The sequence below is a fragment of the Ranitomeya imitator genome, chromosome 3 (genome assembly GCF_032444005.1).
Source record: "Ranitomeya imitator isolate aRanImi1 chromosome 3, aRanImi1.pri, whole genome shotgun sequence".
In the NCBI taxonomy this organism is placed as follows: Eukaryota; Metazoa; Chordata; class Amphibia; order Anura; family Dendrobatidae; genus Ranitomeya; species Ranitomeya imitator.
The window spans coordinates 275,402,098-275,427,608 of NC_091284.1; positions in this window are offsets into that span (position 1 = coordinate 275,402,098).

Below are 25,511 nucleotides of genomic sequence, written 5' to 3' on the forward strand. Positions count from 1 at the left end.
AACAACAACAGCATGCCTGGTTAACGATGGTTCTGCCAGATATGTCAATGGCAAAACACAATGGAAAAGTGTGGCATATAATCCCAAATTGGAAAAACATATAAAAATGGAAGGTCATGGTAAGAGCAGTCAATATGCGGAATTATATGCAATTTTGTTAGCTCTGAGTTTTGAGCAAGGACGTGAATGTCACTTGTATACAGACTCTTGGTCAGTAGCAAATGGGCTAGCCACCTGGATGATGGGGTGGAAAAAATATGGGTGGCTTATCCATGGAAAAGAAGTTTGGGGGAAAGAGGTGTGGGAGAGTATTGAAGAAATAATACAAACCACGCCTACCACTGTTTTTCATGATGATGCACATGTACCTGCTGATTCACTTGAACGTTTGTTTAATTCCGAAGCAGATAGAGCAGCTGCCATTCAACAAACAACAGCGACAACCGATAAAGCAAAAGAAACATGGCTTCACGGTACAGCCGTTTGGGCACATCAGAAAAGTGGACACCTGGGAGAAAAAGCCACTTACAGGTGGGCCCAGGAAAGAGGAGTTCCCCTCACCATGGACATAATAAAACAAATTATTGCACAGTGTCCTGTTTGTCAACATTCCCAAAGGAGAGAGGTGCCACACACAGTAATGGGGCACATAGGGAGGGGACAATTACCTGCACAAATTTGGCAAATGGATTTTATAGGGCCACTATCAGAAAGCAGAGGGTGCAAATATATCTGTACCGCAGTAGATACATACTCAGGTCTGATGGTAGGTTTCCCATGCAAGGCAGCCACACAATGGAGTACACTGAGAACTTTAGAAATCATAACACAGTATTATGGGGTCCCACTAAAAGTACAGACAGATAATGGGTCACATTTTACCGGACAACAAGTCAAAGACCATGCTATGGAACATAGCATTCAATGGGTATATCACATGCCTTATTACCCTCAAGCAGCAGGGTTAGTAGAGAGAATGAATGGGTTACTAAAGGTCACCCTAAAAAAGTTGAACCAATCTGATACTTCATTTGGGCAATGGAGGGATAATCTGAGTGATGCCCTCCAGATAATAAACAATAGGCCCATAACTGATTCCATGACTCCTCTGATGAGGATGCTGACATCCAATCTCACAATACAAGAAGCACACGTAGTAGAGACTATTATCTACTGGAAAATACATGAAGAGGACAGGATCCCTGAAAGGGCAACACCCCTGTCAGCTGGACTGGATTTGAGTGCACTAGATGTAACAGTCATTCCTTCAGGTAAGGTGGTTCCAATTTCCACTGGATTGGGTTGTCAGATCCCTAAAGGTCACTATGGTCAGATTGCTACTCGTTCCAGTTTTGCATTAAAAGGGGCCATAGTGGTGGGAGAAATTATTGATGCAGATTATCAAGGAGAGATTAAAGTATTGATGTTAAATTTGGGAACAGAGCCATTGATCATTGAGAAGAAACAGAAAATGGCTCAGATGCTATTAATACCCGTAATCTCTGGGGGCAGAAGGTCATGTCCCTACTGAATTAACTGTAAGAGGAGATAAAGGTTTTGGCTCCTCTGACGTAACTAATGTTGGAGCTAAAATTTGGGTACAAAATGCTCAAGGACCGCCTTCAGAAGCTGAGGTAATTGCAGTAGGCAGGGACCGCACCTTGCTGATCATGAGGCCAGGTGTAGAAAAATGGGAGTATATCCCACAGGAAAAATGTTATTTGCGGGAATAAAAGTGTTATGTTCTGATTTCTGCAGATTTCCTTCTTAATCGTATGTGGAACCCTTGGAGGCGTATTTTTGGACATCATTAAAGCATGGACTCCAGGTGTTCAATTAACAAGTGAGCGAGTGCCACCTTTGAGGTCACCCGGTGATTGGAATGTCTACAATTACACGAAGGATGGAAAAAGAAAAAACTTTAGTGATATACTGGCTACTGTAAATATAACTTTATCTAACACCAGTTCTGTATGGACCTGTAATTGAAGAACCGGCTCCATATAATTATCCAGGAAGGAAGTATTGGCCAAGTACTGTTTTGACCAACGGAACTGGAACTATAAAGTTAACACATGAAGAAAATATAGCATGTTGGGAAGCTGAAATGACGGAATTAAATTTAACGACTGGACTAATCGAATCTCAAGTATACGCTAATTATACTTCTAGAAGGTTAAATGATACCAGCTTTATATTTTGTTTAAATCGAACAAAATTGATAGTGTGTTCCAATATGACAGATAAAGTATATTTCACTGATCTTAAGAGGTATTATCCAAATTGGAGAGATTATCTTAGAATAATACAGGTTAATGCATCAAAAATTGATCCTGGACATATCAAAAGATTACCATCATCATGTGTCAAAGTAGGCCGTCAGGCTCAAAAGACTATAATAATTGCCAATATTCGGTTTCCTCCCACTCCTGTTTGTCCTTCAAGAAAAAGTAGAGCATGGTATGATGCCCTATTAGGGGGTTATGGAGCAGTAACAGGAACATTAAATGGTTTTGACATAGAGACATTAGCTAATAGAATGCATAATGCTGGTAAAAATATACAAGATGCTTTAACTATCCAGGGACAATGGATGCCTACTATATGGCACCCTTGGAAGCAACAACTGAAAGCTGATAAATTTTTGTTAAATATGCAAAATAAATCAAATAATTTTGCTTGGGAAGCTAATAATAATATAACTAGGATTGTAAAATGGACGATATGTACTATGCAGACTATATATCAAATACAGCAAAAGAATAATATGCAAACACAGCTAATGACAGGAAATGAACAAATTTGGAGAACTGTTTTTAACAAAACAATTCCCATATCTAGTTGGATTAAAATTGAAGCTCCTAAAATGGTCTGCAGTGATACAACTTGTTCAGGAATAATTCAAATGTATAATGTTGACGATATACAGGTAATGTGTAGGTATATAGTATTGCCATTGATGTTGGGGCTTCCGGGGAATATATTTTTCTGGATGCCAAAATTCAATGGACCTTATGTTGATAACAATAACAAAACTCATGATTTATCTATCTGTGAAGATACTCTGGAAGGCAAAATTTGTAGATTACACTCAGCAGTTTATGAGCCATGTGTGCTACAAAATAGTATAAATATATGTGAATTCACTATTTTGCCCATATCTTATAAAATGTTAGTAGAAATAGCTCCTCAAGAAGTATGTGTAGTTACAAATGAAGCTATAATTCCTAAAATGACAGTCCCTTTTGTAGGATGTTTGCAAAATGTAACCAGCCTTATCTGGGACAATGACACATTTCTACTGACTCCAAATCAACAAACAAGTAGTAATGTTATATGGAAACCAAAAAGTTTAGAAATACAGACTTGGGAGTTCCGGGAGGCGGAGCCTGGAGATGGCCGCATCTTAACTGAGCTCCTGACCTGAAAGGGACATAAATCTGTCTTTACCCTATAAAAATCCCCCTCAAAGGTCAGGATAAGGACCAGACAAGAGTCAGTGGAAGCAGACCCGGCTCTCTGGTTTTCCCGGATCTCCAAGGTGCGGATAGCGCCGAAAACACCGAGGCATCTCCCCTCGTGGCTGGAGACCAACGGCTGGAGAAGAAGCCGCTGAAGGAGAGCGATCAGAGTGCTCCATCCGATAGAGCAGCTGAGCTAAAGCGGACTTACCAGACAGCAGCGGTAAGGAGAGGAGAGAGGCGGCGTGGAGTCGCGGTGCCCCCCGGTGTGCAGAAGCTGAAGGGAAGCGGACGGAGCCGGCGTGGGGGAGGAGGTGGCTGAGCGGCAGGCGCCATCTTGCTGTAAGCGCGCCTGTCACCACGCGGCTGGCCGCAACGGACCACAGCAGCGGACGAGCGCAGGAGGAAAGCCGTCCTGCAGCTGTGACAGAAGAACTGTGAGGGACATCGCTGAAGGAGAACAGCAGCGTCTCTGGCATCAGTCAACGGGGCCAGCGGAGGTATTGTGCAAAAGAAGTGTGGGCGCAGAGAACAGGTGGGAGCCTTTGCCCAGTTACTGGGCTTTAGTGGGTTTTCAACAGGAGGATTATTAGGCCCACGGACTTTGTTCCTTGTTAAGCAGGACTACTATTTGTTTGCTGGGGGGCATTACAACTCTTCCTGGCACAGAAACTGTGGAATGCTGGGGAAGGGCCCACGTAGAGAGGAGCTTGGCAGCAGGGCTGCAGCAGTTCACTAGACTTTTCAATTTACTATAAAATGTAATATGCACATTTAGCGATATCACTGACAACCTCCCTTAATTCTCAGGCACCTACTTCACCATGGATAAATTTGTGGGTAAAAACGTTAAACCTGGTAGAGGCTCCACACGCAGCCAGGCAGGCACATCTCCAACGCCACAAAACGTTGAAGCTGAGGCCCAGAACCCACAGTTCATTGCAAATGCTATTATTGATCGGTTGATGCCTGAGATTGATAACAGACTAGCAGCTTTTCAAACCTCATTGGACACAATTGTCTCTCAAGTTAATTCTCAGGGAGCACGAATAGCAGAAGCGGAACAAAGAATTTCAGATGTGGAGGACTCCGCTAAAGCCCTCAAGGATAAACTAGATAGCAAAGATAAGGACATCTCAGACCTTGTGGATAAGGTGGATGATCTTGAAAACAGATCCCGTCGCAACAACTTGAGGCTCATAGGCCTTCCAGAATCTGTCCCCCCCTCGGAATTGGTCAAAATAACGTCAATATGGCTGCCAAAATCCCTTGGAGTTTTACCATCATCAGGTGCAATAGCCATTGAAAGAGCACATAGACTGGGACCTCCGAGGGGAGGAGGCGGAGACAGACCAAGACCAGTAATCTTCAAAGTACTAGATTTTCAGGACAAAATCCGCATCTTAGCAGCATTTAGAAAACAATGTTCCCTGTTATATGAGAATCACAAATTACTCCTGTTCCAGGACTACTCAGCCGCTTTGGCTGCCAGACGTAAAGCCTTCAACCCCGCATGCAAACTCTTGGTGGATAAGAGTATCCGGTTTGGCTTGCAGTACCCTTCAACTTTACGCTTTGACTATGGGGGGAAGAATTGGTCTTTCAGTGATCCAGAGAAGGCTTTGAAATTTTTGCAAGAGGAGTCCCGGGCACTTGCTGGCCAGGACAAAATCTGATCGAGTAGAGCTGTTATAATTTGTCATTTTTAAGTGATGTCGCGTTTATGTTAATACCCTTTTGTCTTTAATAGGCATGTTATGGTTTCATGTAGTGCTCACTCTGTGGATGAGCGCCTTGGTTACAGTTAAAAAGTTTGAATGGTGTGGGGTTAAGGGAGGGGGGAGGGATCTCTGCATGCGCAAATATAATGTTCAGGCTCTGGGAGATCTTACACTCACTCGCTGGGATGGGTGGGGGTCTCACACACAACATTTATACATAAATCATAGAGCTATTCGTAAAGGTATTGGTTAATGGTGGATCAATCTGACAAAGAAGTTGCCACAATCCGCACTTTACAATGGTGCTCATGGAATGTGAACGGGCTGAATACCCCAAATAAAAGGAAAAAGGTTTTACATTTTTTACAAAAACAAAATTTCCACATCATCTTCCTACAGGAAACTCACTGGATTAAGAATAATCACCCTTCTTTACTCAGCAGAAAGTATACGCTCTGTGCTGAAGCTTCCTTTTCCAAAAAACAACGAGGTGTAGCCATATTAATACATAATGACCTTAAATACGAGATAACAGATACACTGGAGGACCCACAAGGCAGATTTCTTTTGGTTAGAATCATAATTGAGGGTATGCATTTTAGCCTAGTTAACATCTATGCCCCTAGTACACCTGAACCACAATTCCAGACTAGATTGTTGGAGAGTTTGGCGATGTGGGAGACGTCTCGGATAATTATGGGCGGAGATTTTAATGATGTAGCAGACGTGACCATGGATAGATCTGGTTCTGGGGTCACTCACGGACAGGGTCGAGGGAATGGTGTCCAATCACTCTTGGACCACCTAGATTTGGTCGACGTGTGGAGAATACACCATCCCCTGGATAGGGACTACTCCCACTACTCTCATGTACATGATTCCCACGCTAGGATTGATTGTTGGTTAGTGCACTTGTCATTAATACCCCTAATTACACATTCAAACATACAAAATATCCATATATCGGATCATGCCCCAGTAACATTCAAATCTAACCTAACAACCCCAATACATCAGGAGAGGAAATGGCGTTTTCCTTCGTACCTTTATCAGTCGGACGATTTTAAAAAATATTTACAGATGTCTTGGGAACTCTATAAAGGTGACAATAGTGCTCATTGCAATGACGCTCATTTGTTTTGGATGGCCTCTAAGGCCGTATTAAGGGGCCAGATTATATCTTATGTCAGTCACAAAAAAAAAGAATTAATGAAATGAGTATTAGATACACAAACATCATTAACCCAGGCATACAAGGACTTCAAGCTAAACAATACACCAACAACAAAAGAAAAATTTTTAAGGGCTAGGGAAGAGGCGGACGCGTTGGCTCACGAAAGGGCCTTGTTCAACTTAGACTACCAAAAACATAAATATTTTAAATGGGGCAATAAACCGGGGAAGGTGCTGGCATCCCTTACACGTCCATATAGGAAAGCAACGAAAATACATAAAATCAAACAACGTGATGGTCATATCTTGGCAAATAATGAGGAAATAGTAGACGAATTCAGAACATTTTTTAGTGAGCTATACAACTCGGAGTCGGGAGGGGAAGAGGCGAGTGGGGAGTTTCTTAAAGATCACCTAGCACCGACACTTACAGATGAAGAAAGGGAGGCCATCAATTCTCCTATAACACCCTCGGAGATTTTACAAGTTATAACTAAACTGAAATTATCTAAGGCACCAGGCCCAGATGGGTTCAGCAATGAGCATTATAAAATCCTGGGATCCAGCCTGACTTCACACTTGTGTGAGTTATATAATAGCATAGTTGAATCTGGCCACCTTCCTGATCGATTCAACGAGGCGGTTGTCATTATTCTTCCAAAACCTGGCAAAGATCACTCGCAGGTTGAAGGATATAGACCAATATCGTTGCTTAACTCGGATTTCAAAATATTCACAAAAATTTTGGCTGACAGATTGCAAAGAATTATCCCTAGTCTGATCTCACCACAGCAAACTGGGTTTGTACATGGGAAATCCATCACATACAACATCAGAACAGCCCTGGGAGCCATATCTTACTGTAGAGCGAAACGGCTTGTGAAGTCTATTGTGGTTAGCCTGGACGCCGATAAGGCGTTCGACAGGGTGGCGTGGGGTTACCTATTTGATCTGTTATCATTTAGAGGGTTTGGCTCATGGTTCTGTACGGCAGTTAAATCTATTTATAAAAACCCGCTATCTAGGATGTCAGTTAATAACACACTATCTAAGCCCTTTGAAATCCAGCGTGGGACACGCCAGGGTTGCCCTTTGTCTCCCCTTTTGTTTAATTTGGCACTAGACCCATTCTTGAGAACATTACAGAGTGAGGCGACATTTGAGGGGGTAAGAGTGGGAACTACGTCTTTAAAGATCTCGACTTTCGCAGATGACATCCTTTTATTTATTGACAATCCAACTCAGGCAATTCCGGCTATCATGACCATCTTGGAGAAATTTGGTAAATGTTCCGGTTTCAAGGTTAATTATAACAAATCTGAGGCCCTGGCGGTCTTCAGATCCGGGAGGTCAAAAGATCCCTTATTTCCATTTCACTGGAGCCAGGAATCTATTAAATATCTGGGGATAAGATTGCCTGCAGACCCCTCCATATTATATAGAGTAAACTATAAACCTTTGATTTCTTCCATAATTGGTCTTCTCCAATCGTGGAAGCATTTTACATTATCATTCTCAGGTAGATGTCATTTAATTAAGATGATAGTGTTCCCTAAATTGTTATATGCCTTTCAGACATTACCACTGCTCCTGACTAAGGCAGACCTTAGTATACTAAATTCAAACTTTCGTAAATTTATATGGGGGGTGGGAGGTAGAACGCGTATAGGTCTTTTTAAATTGCAGGCGACTAAGGCAGAGGGTGGTATAAATTTTCCTGATCTGGGTAGATACAATTTAGCAGCCAATTTCAGGTATGCCATTGACTGGATAAGGGGTGTCTCTCATTACGCCAACGTTGACCTAGAACAACAATTTTGCTCGCATATCTCATTGTCGGCATTGTTACATCTGAAGGGGGAGGATCTCCCATTGGAGATACGGGATCATCCAACTATGTGGCAAACGGTGCTGACCTGGAGACATTGTAGGAAAATTTGTAAATTAAGGGCAGGTTTGTCTCCATATCAGCCTTTCTTGGATAATCCGGGGTTCTTAAGGGGCTACGCACCATCTTTCTATAGACGTCTGGCCTCTCAGGGCTGTAGGCAAGCAATTGATCTATTGGATCTTAATTTTTCGGTATTAACCTTTGAGGCGGCATCACAACGCTTCCCACTATTTAGTAATAACCCTTTCCTTTTTCTTCAGGCGCGTAGCCTAGCACAGAAGTGTCAGCTGAGTGGGGGGGTGGGGGAGGGGAGGATAAACCTGGATGGATTTATTAGAAATGCAAAAACAAAACCGGCATCCATAAGCAACATCTACTCGGTATTACGAATAAAATGGACATGGGAGGGGAAAACTTCTGGAGTGGCTAGATGGTTGAGGGACTTCCCAGGTTTCAAGGTGGAGGATCTTCTTGACGCTACATTAGCGCAAAGGAAAGTATTATCATATAGTAGCTATACTGATATGGCTCTACTAATCTTACATAGAGCCTACATAACGCCTTATTTGCAGTTTAGGATGTCTCCGGTCTCAGTCTATTTGTGTTCCAAATGTAAATCCCGAAACACGGATATTTATCACCATCTGTGGAGCTGCCCGAAGATTCAGGAGTTGTGGGGTAGTGTCCATGATGAGTTACAAAAATTGTGTGGAGTCAATTTCGCGCTTACCCCTCAATGGGCTATCTTTAATATTCTTGATGAAGCACAAAACAAATTATCTAAATATATTAAAGCCACACTCATGATTTGGGCCTCGGCGACCAGGAAGAGCATACTTCATTTATGGTTAAATCCGGTAGCTCCATCGCTTGCTCTTGTTCGTACAAAAATCCAATTCATATTTAAAATGGAATGGATGGATGCTTTGTCTAACAAAGAGAAAATGGTAGGCAAATTTTTGTCTACATGGTCTTCTCACATTCCGTCTCTACCTTTGGAGACTAGGGAGAAGCTAAAAGTGCAGTTTGAAAACACACAATGGTATCTGTTACAGAGGATAGGTAGCAATTCACCAGTTCCGTGACTTGCTTTAACGGTTATGCGCATGCAGAGATTGGGGTTTTTGGGAGGGGGAGGGTTTGGGTTGAGTTTATGATTGTTAAATCATCTTGTTTTTACCTAATGTACGATGGTTATATTGAAAAAATTTAATAAACAGATTTGGAAAAAAAAAAAGAAATACAGACTTGGGATTTGAATTTAACTAGGCTAAAGCAAATAATTGAGCAATCCACAGAGGGAAAAGAAATAATTAGGCAATTAAATCAAAGTTTGCAAAATCATATAATCACTACTACAATTATAAGTAATAAAATGGTTAAAATGGGTTAAGTAATAGCAAATGCCACTTCTCATCATTGGTATGATATTTTTCTTGGGTACTCGCCATCCGCTAAGAAAATGTTGGACTGGGTAATCCACCCACTCCTAGTGGTCATGGTAATAGTTATCATGCTGTTAATATGGAACTGTTATATGGCTTACAAAGTGTTCTGTAGGAGACCTAAGGTCCTAATGGTCACCTATGGTAATGGCAAATAGTTACATGATATCAAGGACCGTTTGTGATACAAATGAGACAAGAATATCTGAATGTATGTGTAGATAGTGATTTCATGTATCGATTGCCATAAACTGAGTAAAACAAAGACAAAATGGAAGCGGGGAAGTGCCCTCCGAGTGACCTATTCGTATTGCATGAGGAGATGTGGCATAAACAACTATGTACGCACGCGCAGCATGCTTGCAGTATGAGAAAAAAATATTCTCAGAGCGAATAACAAGATAAGCATGGAATTTGCACAATAACAACTCGTGATCTGTACAATAATAAGTTATATAAGAAAAATGCCAGTACGCATGATCAAACTAGATTCAGTTTTAAGTGTATAAAACAGGACAGCACCTCGGTGGGGGTAGGGACTTTTCCAGACTCTTCAAGTGGACGCACTTTGGTCTGTGATGCACAACGGAATTTTTCCTTCCCCTGCCGAGGTCCCCCGTCAGGAGAAGTGATGCTACAATATCCGATAATGTATTGATGCTTACTATCTCTCTCTATATGTATAGTTGTATAATAAAGATGTTGATCATTGCATGTCAGAACTTTTGAACTAATCTTGTGCCAAAGGTCAATATAAATCTTTTTAATCATAATTAATAAATTTCATAATCTTGTTTTAATGAAAAAGACTCTTGTCTATGCCTAATTAGTATATTAGTGAGCGCTCTGTAAGTAAAGCATAACGCCTCTTCATTTGTGACTCGGTAAGACAGAACTCCATATAATATTCTGATAATAATTATATGGATATTATTGATTGCTATGGTAAGCTATGATATTATAGGTTAGGAAAATTACCAGATTTGGTATAGAATAGGGAATGAAGACTTCAATCAAGATACTGAAGTTACGTTAATAAAATTCAATTGATTCTTAAAAGTTGCAAGAAGAAAAAGCCGTTATCCAGAAGTTCCACAAGGTAACAATGCTATGATTTCTGAGAAATAATAGACTGTGTCAAATACAATTCATGTCACCACTCACGACTACAGCATCCATCACTGACAACTGAGTACAGTATCAAAGATGAACTGTGTTATTACGTTTTTATCACGTTCCAGTGGTTTCCTATCACCTATAAGACTTCCATGAAAGCTGGTGAACAATCAGGTAATTGTCAGGACGCTAACATCCCTGACATATGTCCTGTGCACTAAGGACTGGCTATGGTGCTATGTTTAGCAAGGAAGAGTCAATGTAACCCTTGCTGTGCTGACCGAAGATGTCACACCTGTTCCAAGACCAGTGCGGATGATATGGAAGGATTCCAGATGATTTCCAACGCGAGCAAATGTAAGTCCAGGTCTTTAAAGGTGACACTGCACAGATATTAAAGCTACATTTCATCTATGAACTTTGTTTTCTTATCAACATTTGAATTTATGGACTTTGATTGACACATGACACACAGTCTCTACATATCTACATGCTATTAACTATTTCACAAGACTTGTATTAAAGATTGTTTTAAAAGAACCAAGAAGACATCAATATGAAGACCAGATGACATCAGACGTGAGATGCTTCAAGTAGATATAGGGAAGTATAATATATATATATTTTATATGAATATTAGTCACGGCTTACCATAACATGAATTTACATATCATTATATTATTGAGAACATATAACTATATTATTATTGATATTATTATTATTACATTATTTTGCCAAAGAAGAAAGTAGATCCTATTAATATTTTTAATTTGAGGGTTCCAATCAATGTCTGTCACCCTCAAAAGGGGGAATTGTTAAATATTAATTATTACCATAATTGAATTATTCTTATTCTGTACTGAGCACATTGCTTCTTGCTGACACTATCAAAAGCTATTTCTGTGTATGTAGCTCAGAGTATAAGTTAACTCCATATACAGAGGACATGTGGTCTGTAGGAAACGTATATAAACGTCTCTTAGGAGGGTGTGGGCGCCTTTTGTCACGTGGGACTGTCACCCCTGCCTTCACCGTCATTCTCCATGGACGTCGGACAAAGAAGCAACAGCTGATAGTCATAATTCTACTCCATGCCATGATGACTTCAGACTTCACACAGACAGACGGTTTTACCATTCAGGAGCTTGGGAAAGATGAATAATAAGACAAGCGCTGATATTTACACATGGACAATCTGTTCATAACTATTTCATCTACTTTTATGTTATTGCTGAAATGTGGTTTTCCTGTGGATAATTCAATAAGCCACTATACTTTTCATCAGAATATCATGACATTTTTCTTTTAAGAGTAAGCACCTGGTGAATAGTCCTGATTAAATATATGTGCGAAATAAGCATATTTTAACAGTCTTTCAATGTCCGACAGGTTCATGGCTTCCTCTACGATAACCCTGTGTGCCGTGTTTAGGTGCACTTTTCCTGTAACAGCATTGTACAGGGCCAGGGTAATGTTGTGGGATATGTGCTTGCTTGTCAAATGTCATGACGGCAGACCAGGAAAAATTGTGACAGCTGGGTAACGAGTGTTGTGATTCGGTAATTCAGTACCACAATGGACATAGAAGTCAGAGCACATACAGTGACCTGACAATAACCCAAAAACATAGAAGGAGCTCTGAGACGTGGGAACTCTGCTGACCGCAATCCCTAATCCTCTCCAACCACACTAGAAGCAGCCATGGATTGCGCCTAACGCTCCCTATGCAACTCGGCACAGCCTGAGAAACTAGCTAGCCTAATGATAGAAAATAAGCCTACCTTGCCTCAGAGAAATACCCCAAAGGAAAAGGCAGCCCCCCACATATAATGACTGTGAGTAAGATGAAAAGACAAACGTAGAAATAAAATAGATTTAGCAAAGTGAGGCCCGACTTTCTGAACAGAGCGAGGATAGGAAAGGTAACTTTGCGGTCAACACAAAACCCTACAAACAACCACGCAAAGGGGGCAAAAAGACCCTCCGTACCGACTAACGGCACGGAGGTACACCCTCTGCGTCCCAGAGCTTCCAGCAAGCAAGAAAACCAACCAAGCAAGCTGGACAGAAAAAAACAGGAAACAAAAAAAACAAAAGCGGAACTTAGCTATGCAGAGCAGCAGGCCACAGGAACGATCCAGGAGGAAGCAAGTCCTATACTAGAATATTGACTGGAGGCCAGGATCAAAGCACTAGGTGGAGTTAAATAGAGCAGCACCTAACGACTTCACCACATCACCTGAGGAAGGAAACTCAGAAGCCGCAGTACCACTCTCCTCCACCAACGGAAGCTCATAGAGAGAATCAGCCGAAGTACCACTTGTGACCACAGGAGGGAGCTCTGCCACAGAATTCACAACAGTACCCCCCCTTGAGGAGGGGTCACCGAACCCTCACCAGAGCCCCCAGGACGACCAGGATGAGCCAGATGAAAGGCACGAACAAGATCGGGAGCATGGACATCAGAGGCAAAGACTCAGGAATTATCTTCCTAAGCATAACCCTTCCACTTAACCAGATACTGGAGTTTCCGTCTTGAAACACGAGAATCCAAAATCTTCTCCACAATATACTCCAACTCCCCCTCCACCAAAACCGGGGCAGGAGGATCAACAGATGGAACCATAGGTGCCACGTATCTCCGCAACAATGACCTATGGAATACGTTATGGATGGAGAAAGAATCAGGAAGGGTCAAACGAAAAGACACAGGATTAAGAACCTCAGAAATCCTATACGGACCAATGAAACGAGATTTAAACTTAGGAGAGGAAACCTTCATAGGAATATGACGAGAAGACAACCAAACCAAATCCCCAACACGAAGTCGGGGACCCACACAGCGTCTGCGATTAGCGAAACGTTGAGCCTTCTCCTGGGACAAGGTCAAATTGTCCACTACATGAGTCCAAATCTGCTGCAACCTGTCCACCACAGTATCCACACCAGGACAGTCCGAAGACTCAACCTGCCCTGAAGAGAAACGAGGATGGAACCCAGAGTTGCAGAAAAACGGCGAAACCAAGGTAGCCGAGCTGGCCCAATTATTAAGAGCGAACTCAGCCAAAGGCAAAAAGGACACCCAGTCATCCTGATCAGCAGAAACAAAGCATCTCAGATATGTTTCCAAGGTCTGATTGGTTAGTTCGGTCTGGCCATTAGTCTGAGGATGGAAAGCCGAGGAAAAAGACAAATCAATGCCCATCCTAGCACAAAAGGCTCACCAAAACCTCGAAACAAACTGGGAACCTCTGTCAGAAACAATATTCTCTGGAATGCCATGTAAACGAACCACATGCTGGAAGAACAATGGCACCAAATCAGAGGAGGAAGGTAATTTAGACAAGGGTACCAAATGGACCATCTTAGAGAAGCGATCACAAACCACCCAAATGACTGACATTTTTTGAGAGACGGGAAGATCTGAAATAAAATCCATAGAGATATGTGTCCAAGGCCTCTTCGGGACCGGCAAGGGCAAAAGCAACCCACTGGCACGAGAACAGCAGGGCTTAGCCCGAGCACAAATCCCACAGGACTGCACAAAAGAACGCACATCCCGCGACAGAGACGGCCACCAAAAGGATCTAGCCACTAATTCTGGTACCAAAGATTCCAGGATGACCAGCCAACACCGAACAATGAACCTCAGAGATAACTTTTCTCCGCTGGGCAACGATCAGGTTTATTAGCCTGAAATTTTTGCAGCACCCACCACAAATCAGGGGAGATGGCAGACACAATTACTCCCTCTTTGAGAATACCCGCCGGCTCAGATAAACCCCGAGAGTAGGGCACAAAACTCCTAGACAGGGCATCCCCCTTCACATTTTTAGAGCCCGGAAGGTACGAAACCACAGTCAAAACGGGCAAAAAACAGCGACCAACGAGCCTGTCTAGGATTCAACCGCTTGGCAGACTCGAGATAAGTCAAGTTCTTATGATCAGTCAAGACCACCACGTGATGCTTAGCTCCTTCAAGCCAATGACGCCACTCCTCGATTGCCCACTTCATGGCCAGCAACTCTCGATTGCCAACATCATAATTTCGCTCAGCAGGCGAAAACTTCCTGGAAAAGAAGGCGCATGGTTTCATCACCGAGCAACCAGAACTTCTCTGCGACAAAACAGCCCCTGCTCCAATCTCAGAAGCATCAACCTCGACCTGGAATGGAAGCGAAACATCTGGTTGACACAACACAGGGGCAGAAGTAAAACGACGCTTCAACTCCTGAAAAGCTTCCACAGCAGCAGAAGACCAATTGACCACATCAGCACCCTTCTTGGTCAAATCGGTCAATGGTTTAGCAATACTAGAAAAATTGCAGATGAAGCGACGATAAAAATTAGCAAAGCCCAGGAACTTTTGCAGACTTTTCAGAGATGTCGGCTGAGTCCAATCATGGATGGCTTGGACCTTAACAGGGTCCATCTCGATAGTAGAAGGGGAAAAAATGAACCCCAAAAATGAAACCTTCTGAACACCAAAGAGACACTTTGATCCCTTCACAAACAAAGAATTAGCACGCAGGACCTGAAACACCGTTCTGACCTGCTTCACATGCGACTCCCAATCATCCGAGAAGACCAAAATATCATCCAAGTATACAATCAGGAATTTATCCAGGTACTCTCGGAAGATGTCTTGCATAAAGTACTGAAACACTGATGGAGCATTGGCAAGTCCGAATGGCATTACTAGGTACTCAAAATGGCCCTAGGGCGTATTAAATGCAGTTTTCCATTCATCGCCTCACTTAATACGCACTAGATTATACGCACCACGAAGATCTATCTTGGTGAACCAACTAGCCCCCTTAATCCAAGCAAACAAATCAGATAACAGCGGCAAGGGGTACTGAAATTTAACCGTGATCTTATTTAGAAGGCGGTAATCTATACAAGGTCTCAGCGAACCATCCTTCTTGGCCACAAAAAAGAACCCCGCTCCTAATGGCGACGATGACGGGCGAATATGCCCCTTCTCCAAGGACTCCTTCACGTAACTCCGCATAGCGGCGTGCTCAGGCACAGATAAATTAAACAGTCGACCTTTTGGGAATTTACTACCAGGAATCAAATCGATAGCACAATCACAATCCCTATGTGGAGGTAGGGTATCGGACTTGGGCTCATCAAATACATCCCGGTAATCAGACAAGAACTCTGGGACCTCAGAAGGGGTGGATGACGAAATAGACAGAAATGGGACATCACCATGTACCCCCTGACAACCCCAGCTGGACACAGACATGGATTTCCAATCTAATACTGGATTATGGACTTGTAGCCATGGCAACCCCAACACAACCACATCATGCAGATTATGCAACACCAGAAAGCGAATAACCTCCTGATGTGCAGGAGCCATGCACATGGTCAGCTGGGTCCAGTACTGAGGCTTATTCTTGGCCAAAGGCGTAGCATCAATTCCTCTCAATGGAATAGGACACTGCAAGGGCTCCAAGAAAAACCCACAATGCCTAGCATACTCCAAGTCCATCAAATTCAGGGCAGCGCCTGAATCCACAAATGCCATGACAGAATAAGATGACAAAGAGCAGATCAAGGCTACGGACAAAAGAAATTTTGACTGTACCGTACCAATGGTGGCAGACCTAGCGAACCGCTTAGTGCGCTTAGGACAATCAGAGATAGCATGAGTGGAATCACCACAGTAGAAACACAGCCCATTCTGACGTCTGTGTTCTTGCCGTTCAACTCTGGTCAAAGTCCTATCGCACTGCATAGGCTCAGATTTATGCTCAGATAATACCGCCAAATGGTGCACAGATTTACGCTCACGCAAGCGTCGACCGATCTGAATGGCCAAAGACATAGACTCATTCAGACCAGCAGGCATAGGAAATCCCACCATGACATCCTTAAGGGCTTCAGAGAGACCCTTTCTGAAAATAGCTGCGAGCGCACCTTCCTTCCATTTAGTGAGTACGGACCACTTTCTAAATTTCTGACAATATACCTCTATCTCATCCTGACCCTGACACAGAGCCAGCAAATTTTTCTCTGCCTGATCCACTGAATTAGGTTCATCGTACAGCAATCCGAGCGCCAGGAAAAACGCATCAATATTACTTAATGCAGGATCTCCTGGCGCAAGAGAAAATGCCCAGTCCTGAGGGTCGCCACGTAAAAAAGAAATAACGATCCTAACTTGTTGAACTGGGTCACCAGAGGAGCGAGGTTTCAAAGCCAGAAATAGTTTACAATTATTTTTGAAACTCAGAAATTTAGTTCTATCTCCAAAAAACAAGTCAGGAATAGGAATTCTTGGTTCTAACATAGAATTCTGAACCACAAAGTCTTGAATATTTTGTACTCTTGCCGTGAGCTGATCCACACATGAAGACAGACCTTTAATGTCCATCACTACACCTGTGTCCTGAACCACCCAAATGTCCAGGGGAAAAAAAAGGCAAAACACAGTGCAGAGAAAAAAAAATGGTCTCAGAACTTCTTTTTTCCCTCTATTGAGAATCATTAGTACTTTGGGCCTCCAGTACTGTTGTGATTCGGTAATTCAGTACCACAATGGACATAGAGGTCAGAGCACATACAGTGACCTGACAATAACCCAAAAACATAGAAGGAGCTCTGAGACGTGGGAACTCTGCTGACCGCAATCCCTAATCCTCTCCAACCACACTAGAAGCAGCCGTGGATTGCGCCTAACGCTCCCTATGCAACTCGGCACAGCCTGAGAAAGTAGCTAGCCTAAAGATAGAAAATAAGCCTACCTTGCCTCAGAGAAATACCCCAAAGGAAAAGGCAGCCCCCCACATATAATGACTGTGAGTAAGATGAAAAGACAAACGTAGAGATGAAATAGATTTAGCAAAGTGAGGCCCGACTTTCTGAACAGAGCGAGGATAGGAAAGGTAACTTTGTGGTCAACACAAAACCCTACAAACAACCACGCAAAGGGGGCAAAAAGACCCTCCGTACCGACTAACGGCATGGAGGTACACCCTCTGCGTCCCAGAGCTTCCAGCAAGCAAGAAAAGCAACCAAGCAAGCTGGACAGAAAAAAACAGCAAACAAAAATAACAAAAGCGGAACTTAGCTATGCAGAGCAGCAGGCCACAGGAACGATCCAGGAGGAAGCAAGTCCTATACTAGAACATTGACTGGAGGCCAGGATCAAAGCACTAGGTGGAGTTAAATAGAGCAGCACCTAACGACTTCACCACATCACCTGAGGAAGGAAACTCAGAAGCCGCAGTACCACTCTCCTCCACCAACGGAAGCTCATAGAGAGAATCAGCCGAAGTACCACTTGTGACCACAGGAGGGAGCTCTGCCACAGAGTTCACAACAAACGAGTACCTTGTGATGGTAACCACCATCAGGTTGCTGAAAGCGTAAGTCTCACACGGGCATAAAATGCAACATTTCGAGAGCTAGCAGACGAGAAATGTGTGAATTACTGTAGCATTGGCTGCTTATTTCCGCTTGCGTTCCAAAGAATGGGGTATGGACAACTGAACGCTGCGCTGGGACAAGGACCAGTAACTAATACCACAGCTTTCAAACCAATAACAACCACATAATAAAAATTATATTATATTAGAAAATAGTAGTAGAATTATGTAGATTATGCTAAGAGTGTGGCAGGAAACAAGTGGTGGTGACCACTTCGTGACAAGATGAAACCAAAACCAAAGCACAGATTAAAAGAAAGAAAATCATCCAGACATAGAACCATATAAAATTAATTTTTAAAAACAGGGGGAAAAATCTCAAAATAATGAGTGACCAAATAAAGAATGTGCAAAAAGTGCAATGTGATTAAAGACAAGAGCAAGTCTCACGCGGCACTGGAATAAGTGCTACAACAAAAAAGATGCCAATAGGATCAAAGCACATGTAATATGCAAATTACCTTGAGGGGATTCCAAATCTATGCGTGCACACGTACGCCCTGACGCGTGTTTCGGTTAAACTTCCTTCATCAGGGGGAGTGAAGGCAAAAATGAAAAACGCCCTATATTTATACCTACTATCGTTGGTGATATAGCACAATCCGGGATTGTTCGGCGCATGCGCCACCAGGAGGTCCCAGAAGTCCCAGCACGCAGCGTCACGTGACCAGATGCACGGCATTGTGGGTCCGGCGTTACCAAGGCCACAGCAACGCGGCGAACCAGGACACAGGGACACAGGCCACGCACGCGCACTGCCAGGAGTTAATGGGAGCAAAGCATATAATAACCATAATGGCGGCCAGGTAAAACGGATCGCGAACCATCACAACATACAACAATACATATTATATCCCATTAGACAACGATATACACAAAAGACCACATATATTTGAAAATAAAAGAAAAAGAGAGAGATATGATTAATTAATACCCAAAAAATAAGTGTTTAAACACACAAATGCGTACACATATGCATACCCGCGCTCACATAAGTATACATACATATACATATGCACATACATATACATCAAATACATGAAAAAAAGAAGTGTAAAAGAGAAAGATAATAATAAAATTAAAAAGCCATATAAATGTAGAAGTAATAAATAATCCCAAGTGCAGATCAGCAAAGAAGTCCATATGAAATCCAACTATAGTATATCCATGGAAACATGGTAGACATCAAATAGGGATCAGGAGTGTTCCACACTAGGATTCATCAACAAATAGCCGTAGTCATAAGAAGCAATAAAATCACCTAAATAAAATAAAATATAAAAATATTTTAAAAGAATTAAAATAGTAAAAAGGCGTTACAAAAACCTAGATAAAACTAAGGAAATACCAATAGTGGAATACAAAGGGATCATGAAAAGGATCATAAAAAGGACGCAAAGGATAGACTTTCATTCAACCCCTTAGGTGAGACAGTATCTAAGGTCCAAATCCATTTTGTTTCCATCATGGCCAGACGTGTACTAATCTTACAACCCCGTTCATTAGGCTTAATCATGTCAATGCGCGTCACTTTCAGCAATGATGCATCACAATTATGAAAGATCTTGAAATGTTTGGGTAAGGTTTTTAAAGTGGAGACATCATTAGTTTCCTTGGCTGCTTGTATCCCCAGGACATGCACACGAACCCGAACTTTCTATTGCCTGGTCATCATATCTTCATAGATCAAGCCACAAGGGCACGTGGCATAGTAAATTACTGCCTTTGTTGTACAGGTTATTACATTTTTAATGTCATAGGTTACCGTCCCTTTGGAATTTAAGAAAGTCCGAATTCTCAAGATATTAGGGCAACACAGCCCGTACAGGGTTTGCAGCCAGAGAAATTTTTAAATTGTGACAAAAAGGAAGGGATAGTAGAGTCATGGTCATAGTGACTTTTAACTAGCAAATTGCCTAAATTATTCGCCCTTCTGTATGAAATGTTGGGAGCATTACCGATAAATTTTGATATAATAGGGTCAGCCCGAAGAATTGACCATGATTTGGAAAGATAAAAGCGCATCCGGTCAGTCTGGCCATGAAATTGGCTAATATACCTAGTTATGTTATTAGGTGAGGTAGGTTTTGAACAGTAGAGAGATTGATGTCTTGATGTATATTTAGCACAGTGGTAGGCCCTTTAAATGGAGCGCTGGCTATATCCACGTTCCTGAAATCTCACTTTGAGATCACTTGCCTGTTTTTCGAAATCACCGTCATTTGAACATAATCTCTGGAGGCGTAAAAATTGGCCAATAGGGATGGATCTAATCATTGCAGGGGAATGTGAAGAAGTAGCATGTAGGAGGGCATTCACTGATGTGGATTTATGAAACAAATCAGTCTGCAGGCAATCAACCTCTCCTCTCTTGATGTTGACGTCCAAAAATTCAATAAAATTCCTATCAAACTTTTAAGTAAGATGTATATTGTGGTTATTCTGATTTAGAAGTAACATAAATGAATGAAGAGCCTCCTCGGAATCCTGCCAGATAATGAATATATAATCTAGAAACGCACCCACAATGGGATGCGATCAATAGATGAGAAAAGGTCAGAGGAGAAGAGGTCCTTCTCCCACAGCCCCAGGAATAAATTAGCATACGCGGGCGCAAATAAAGCCCCCATGGTTGTACCCTGGAGCTGTAGGTAGAAGGACCCCCTTAACCCCTTTCTGACATTTGACGTACTATCCCGTCGAGGTGGGGTGGGCCCCTATGACCACCGACGGGATAGTACGTCATATGCGATCGGCAGCGCTCACAGGGTTTATCGCAGCTGACATCCGGCACTATGTGCCAGGAGCTGTCACGGACCGCCCCCGGCACATTAACCCCTGGCACACCGCGATCCAAGATGATCGCGATGTGCCGGCGGTATAGGGAAGCTTCCCGCAGGGAGGGGGCTCCCTGCGGGCTTCCCTGAGCCCCCCGCGTTGCTGCAAGGGTCTTACCTCCCTCCCTGCCTGCTCCAGCCCCGGATCCAAGATGGCCGCGGATCCGGGTCCTGCAGGGAGGGAGGTGGCTTCACAGTGCCTGCTCAGAGCAGGCACTGTGAAGCCTGCAGCACTGAAAGTCAGATCAGTGATCTGACAGAGTGCTATGCAAACTGTCAGATCATTGACCTGTGATGTCCCCCCCGGGACAAAATAAAAAAGTAAAAAAAAAAATTTCCAAATGTGTAAAAAGAAATAAAAAAAAATATTCCTAAATAATGAAAATATATATATATATTATTCCCATAAATACATTTCTTCATCTAAATAAAAAACAAAACAATAAAAGTACACATATTTAGTATCGCCGCGTCTGTAACGACCAAACCCATAAAACTGGCCCACTAGTTAACCCCTTCAGTAAAGGGGTAAACACCGTAAGAAAAAAAAAAAAACGAGGCAAAAAATAACGCTTTATTATCTTACCGCCGAACAAAAAGTGGAATAACATGCGATCAAAAAGACAGATATAAATAACCATGGTACTGCTGAAAACGTCATCTTGTCCCGCAAAAAACGAGCCACCATACAGCAACATCAGCAAAAAAATAAACAAGTTATAGTCCTGAGAATAAAGCGATGCAAAAATAATTATTTTTTCTGTAAAATAGTTTTTATTGTATAAAAGCGCCAAAACATAAAAAAATGATATAAATGAGGTATCGCTGTAATCGTACTGACCCGAAGAATAAAACTGCTTTATCAATTTTACCAAACGCGGAACGGTATAAACGCCTCCCCCAAAAGAAATTCATTTTGGTCATTCTTCCTCACAAAAATTGGAATAAAAAGCGATAAAAAAAGGGTACGTGCCCGAAAATGTTACCAATAAAAACGTCAACTCGTCCCGCAAAAAACAAGACCTCACATGACTCTGTGGACCAAAATATGGAAAAATTATAGCTCTCAAAATGTGGTAACGCAAAAAATATTTTTTGCAATAAAAAGCATCTTTCAGTGTGTGACGGCTGCCAATCATAAAAATCCGCTAAAAAACTCGCTATAAAAGTAAATCAAACCCCCCTTCATCACCCCCTTAGTTAGGGAAAAAATTAAAAAAATGTATTTATTTCCATTTTCCCATTAGGGCTAGGGTTAGGGCTAGGGTTAGGGTTAGGGCTAGGGTTAGGGTTAGGATTAGGGCTAGGGTTAGGGCTAGGGCTAGGGTTAGGGTTTGGGCTAGGGCTAGGGTTAGGGCTAGGGTTCGTGCTAGGGTTAGGGTTAGGGCTAGGATTAGGGTTAGGGTTGGGGCTACAGTTAGGGTTGGGGTTAAAGTTAGGGTTAGGGTTTAGATTACATTTACAGTTGGGAATAGGGTTGGGATTAGGGTTAGGGGTGTGTCAGGGTTAGAGGTGTGGTTAGGGTTACTGTTGGAATTAGGGTTAGGGGTATGTTTGGATTAGGGTATCAGTTATAATTGGGGGGTTTCCACTGTTTAGGCACATCAGGGGCTCTCCAAACACGACATGGCATCCGATCTCAATTCCAGCCAATTCTGCATTGAAAAAGTAAAACAGTGCTCCTTCCCTTCCGAGCTCTCTCGTGTGCCCAAACAGGGGTTTACCCCAACATATGGGGTATCAGCGTACTCAGGACAAATAGGACAACAACTTTTGGGGTCCAATTTCTCCTGTTACCTTTGGGAAAATACAAAACTGGGGGCTAAAAAATAATTTTTGTGGGAAAAAAAAAGATTTTTTATTTTCACGGCTCTGCGTTATAAACTGTAGTGAAACACTTGGGGGTTCAAAGTTCTCACAACACATCTAGATGAGTTCCCTGGGGGGTATAGTTTCCAATATGGGGTCACTTGTGGGGGGTGTCTACTGTTTAGGTACATTAGGGGCTCTGCAAACGCAATGTGACGCCTGCAGACTATTCCATCTAAGTCTGCATTCCAAATGGCACTCCTTCCCTTCCGAGCCCTCCCATGCACCCAAACGGTGGTTCCCCCCACATATGGGGTACAAGCGTACTCAGGACAAATTGGACAACAACTTTTGGGGTCGAACTTCTCCTCTTACCCTCAGGAAAATACAAAACTGGGGGCTAAAAAATAATTTTTTGGGGAAAGTTTTTTTTTTTTTTTTTCACGGCTCTGCGTTACAAACTGTAGTGAAACACTTGGGGGTTCAAAGCTCTAACAACACATCTAGATGAGTTCCTTAGGGTGTCTAGTTTCCAAAATGGTGTCACTTGTGGGGGGTTTCTACTGTTTAGGTACATTAGGGGCTCTGCAAACACAATGTGACACCTGGAGACCATTCCATCTAAGTCTGCATTCCAAATGGAGCTCCTTCCCTTCCGAGCCCTCCCATGCGCCCAAACAGTGGTTCCCCCCCACTTATGGGGTATCAGCGCACTCAGGACAAATTGGACAACAAATTTTGTGGTCCAATTTTTCCTGTTACCCTCGGGAAAATACAAAACTGGGGGCTAAAAATAATTTTTGTGGGAAAAAAGTTTTGTTTTATTTTTACGGCTCTGCATTATAAACTTCTGTGAAGCCCTTGGTGGGTCAAAGCGCTCACCACACATCTAGATAAGTTCCTTAGGGGGTCTACTTTCCAAAATGGTGTCACTTGTGGGGGGTTTCTACTGTTTAGGTACATTACGGGCTCTGCAAACGCAATGTGACACCTGCAGACCATTCCAGCTAAGTCTGCATTCCAAATGGCGCTCCTTCCCTTCTGAGCCCTCCCATGCGCCCAAACAGTGGTTCCCCCCACATATTGTGTATAATCGCACTCAGGACTAGAGTTGAGCGACCTTGACCTTTTTAGAGTCGAGCCGGGTTTTGCGAAACCCGACTATGTCCAAAGTCGGGTCGAGTGAAATCGGCCGATTATGACGTAAAGTCGGGATCGACCGAAACACGAAACCCAATGCAAGTCAATGGGGCAGCATAGTCGGCAGTGAGTGGGGGCCAGGAAAACACCTAGAGTGCCCATTTTAATGTCAAAACCATCCATTCTTCTTAATGAAGCTTGTCAAGCGTAATTTACCTTAAAATAATTGGAAGGCATTTGAAATTGGGGGTCATTTGGCTAAAGTTGTGGGGGGTAGGGCTGGTTCAAGTAATTAGTGGGCCCAGTAAATCTGGACCACGTCACGGCAGTGGAGCAGGGAGAGGTAAGTATTTCAACTTTGCAAGTGCTGTGATCCTGAGCAAGCAGGGGGGGGCCCACTCGTTGGCATTGGCACTGGCACAGGGCCCCTCAAAGTACAGCGGTGTGTTTGCACGGCGGGGGCGCCTCCCACCGGCAGCAACACTTTTGCGTACTATGAGAGGCCCTGTGCCAGTGACGTCGCCAACTAGTATTCCTCCCCCCACCTGATGAAGGAACCTGCACTTTCATCTGCACCTTCCTCTTTGTCCCCGTGTAAGGTGGTATGGTATGCGGGAAGAGCAACCTGACTTTCAGCAGGGTCACAATGTTGTTGTGTAGCGTGCACGGGGAATGTTGCGTTATGGGTCAATGTACCAGCAGACTCATCTATCACTGGCTGGGCAATGGGCACGATGAAGTGGAAACACAGATATAGGCCCAAAGAAGAAAGTGGGCTAAATGCAGTTCAAAATTGGTAACACAGGAATAACCAGGGGGCATTGCAGTGGAGGACAACTGGAATGAGAGGCTGACACAGAGAGTAGGGCCAAATCAGTAAGTAGTCGAAATGCAGTTCAAAATTGGCAACCGTAGTAAACAGGCGGCACAGCTTTGTTCAGTGGAGGAGAACAGCAAGGAGTGGCAGACACCGATAGTAGGCCCCAACCCAACTAGTAGGCCAAATGCAGTCTAACATTAACAACTACTTAACGAGAGGCTGAAAATGGAATTTCAGGACAGGAAACCAGGAGAACAGCAAGGAGTGGCAGACACCGATAGTAGGCCCCAAACCAACTAGTACGCCAAATGCAGTTGTTCCATTTAACCACAATTTAATGAGAGCCTGAAGATAGAAGCTCAGGAAAGGCAACCTGGGGAACACCTTGGAGTGTAACACACCATCTCTCTCCACCCCATACCCATTTTGTAGGCCTAATGCTGTGTACTTTTCTACAACTACTAAACGAGAGTCGGAAGACCGAAGCAATGGCAAGGAAACCTGGGGAACACCTTGGAGTGTAACACACCATCTCTCCACCCCATACCCAATTTGTAGGCCTAATGCAGCCTACTTTCCGACACCTACTAAACGAGAGCATGAAGATCGAAGCTCAGGAAAGGCAACCTGGGGAACACCTTGGAGTGTAACACACC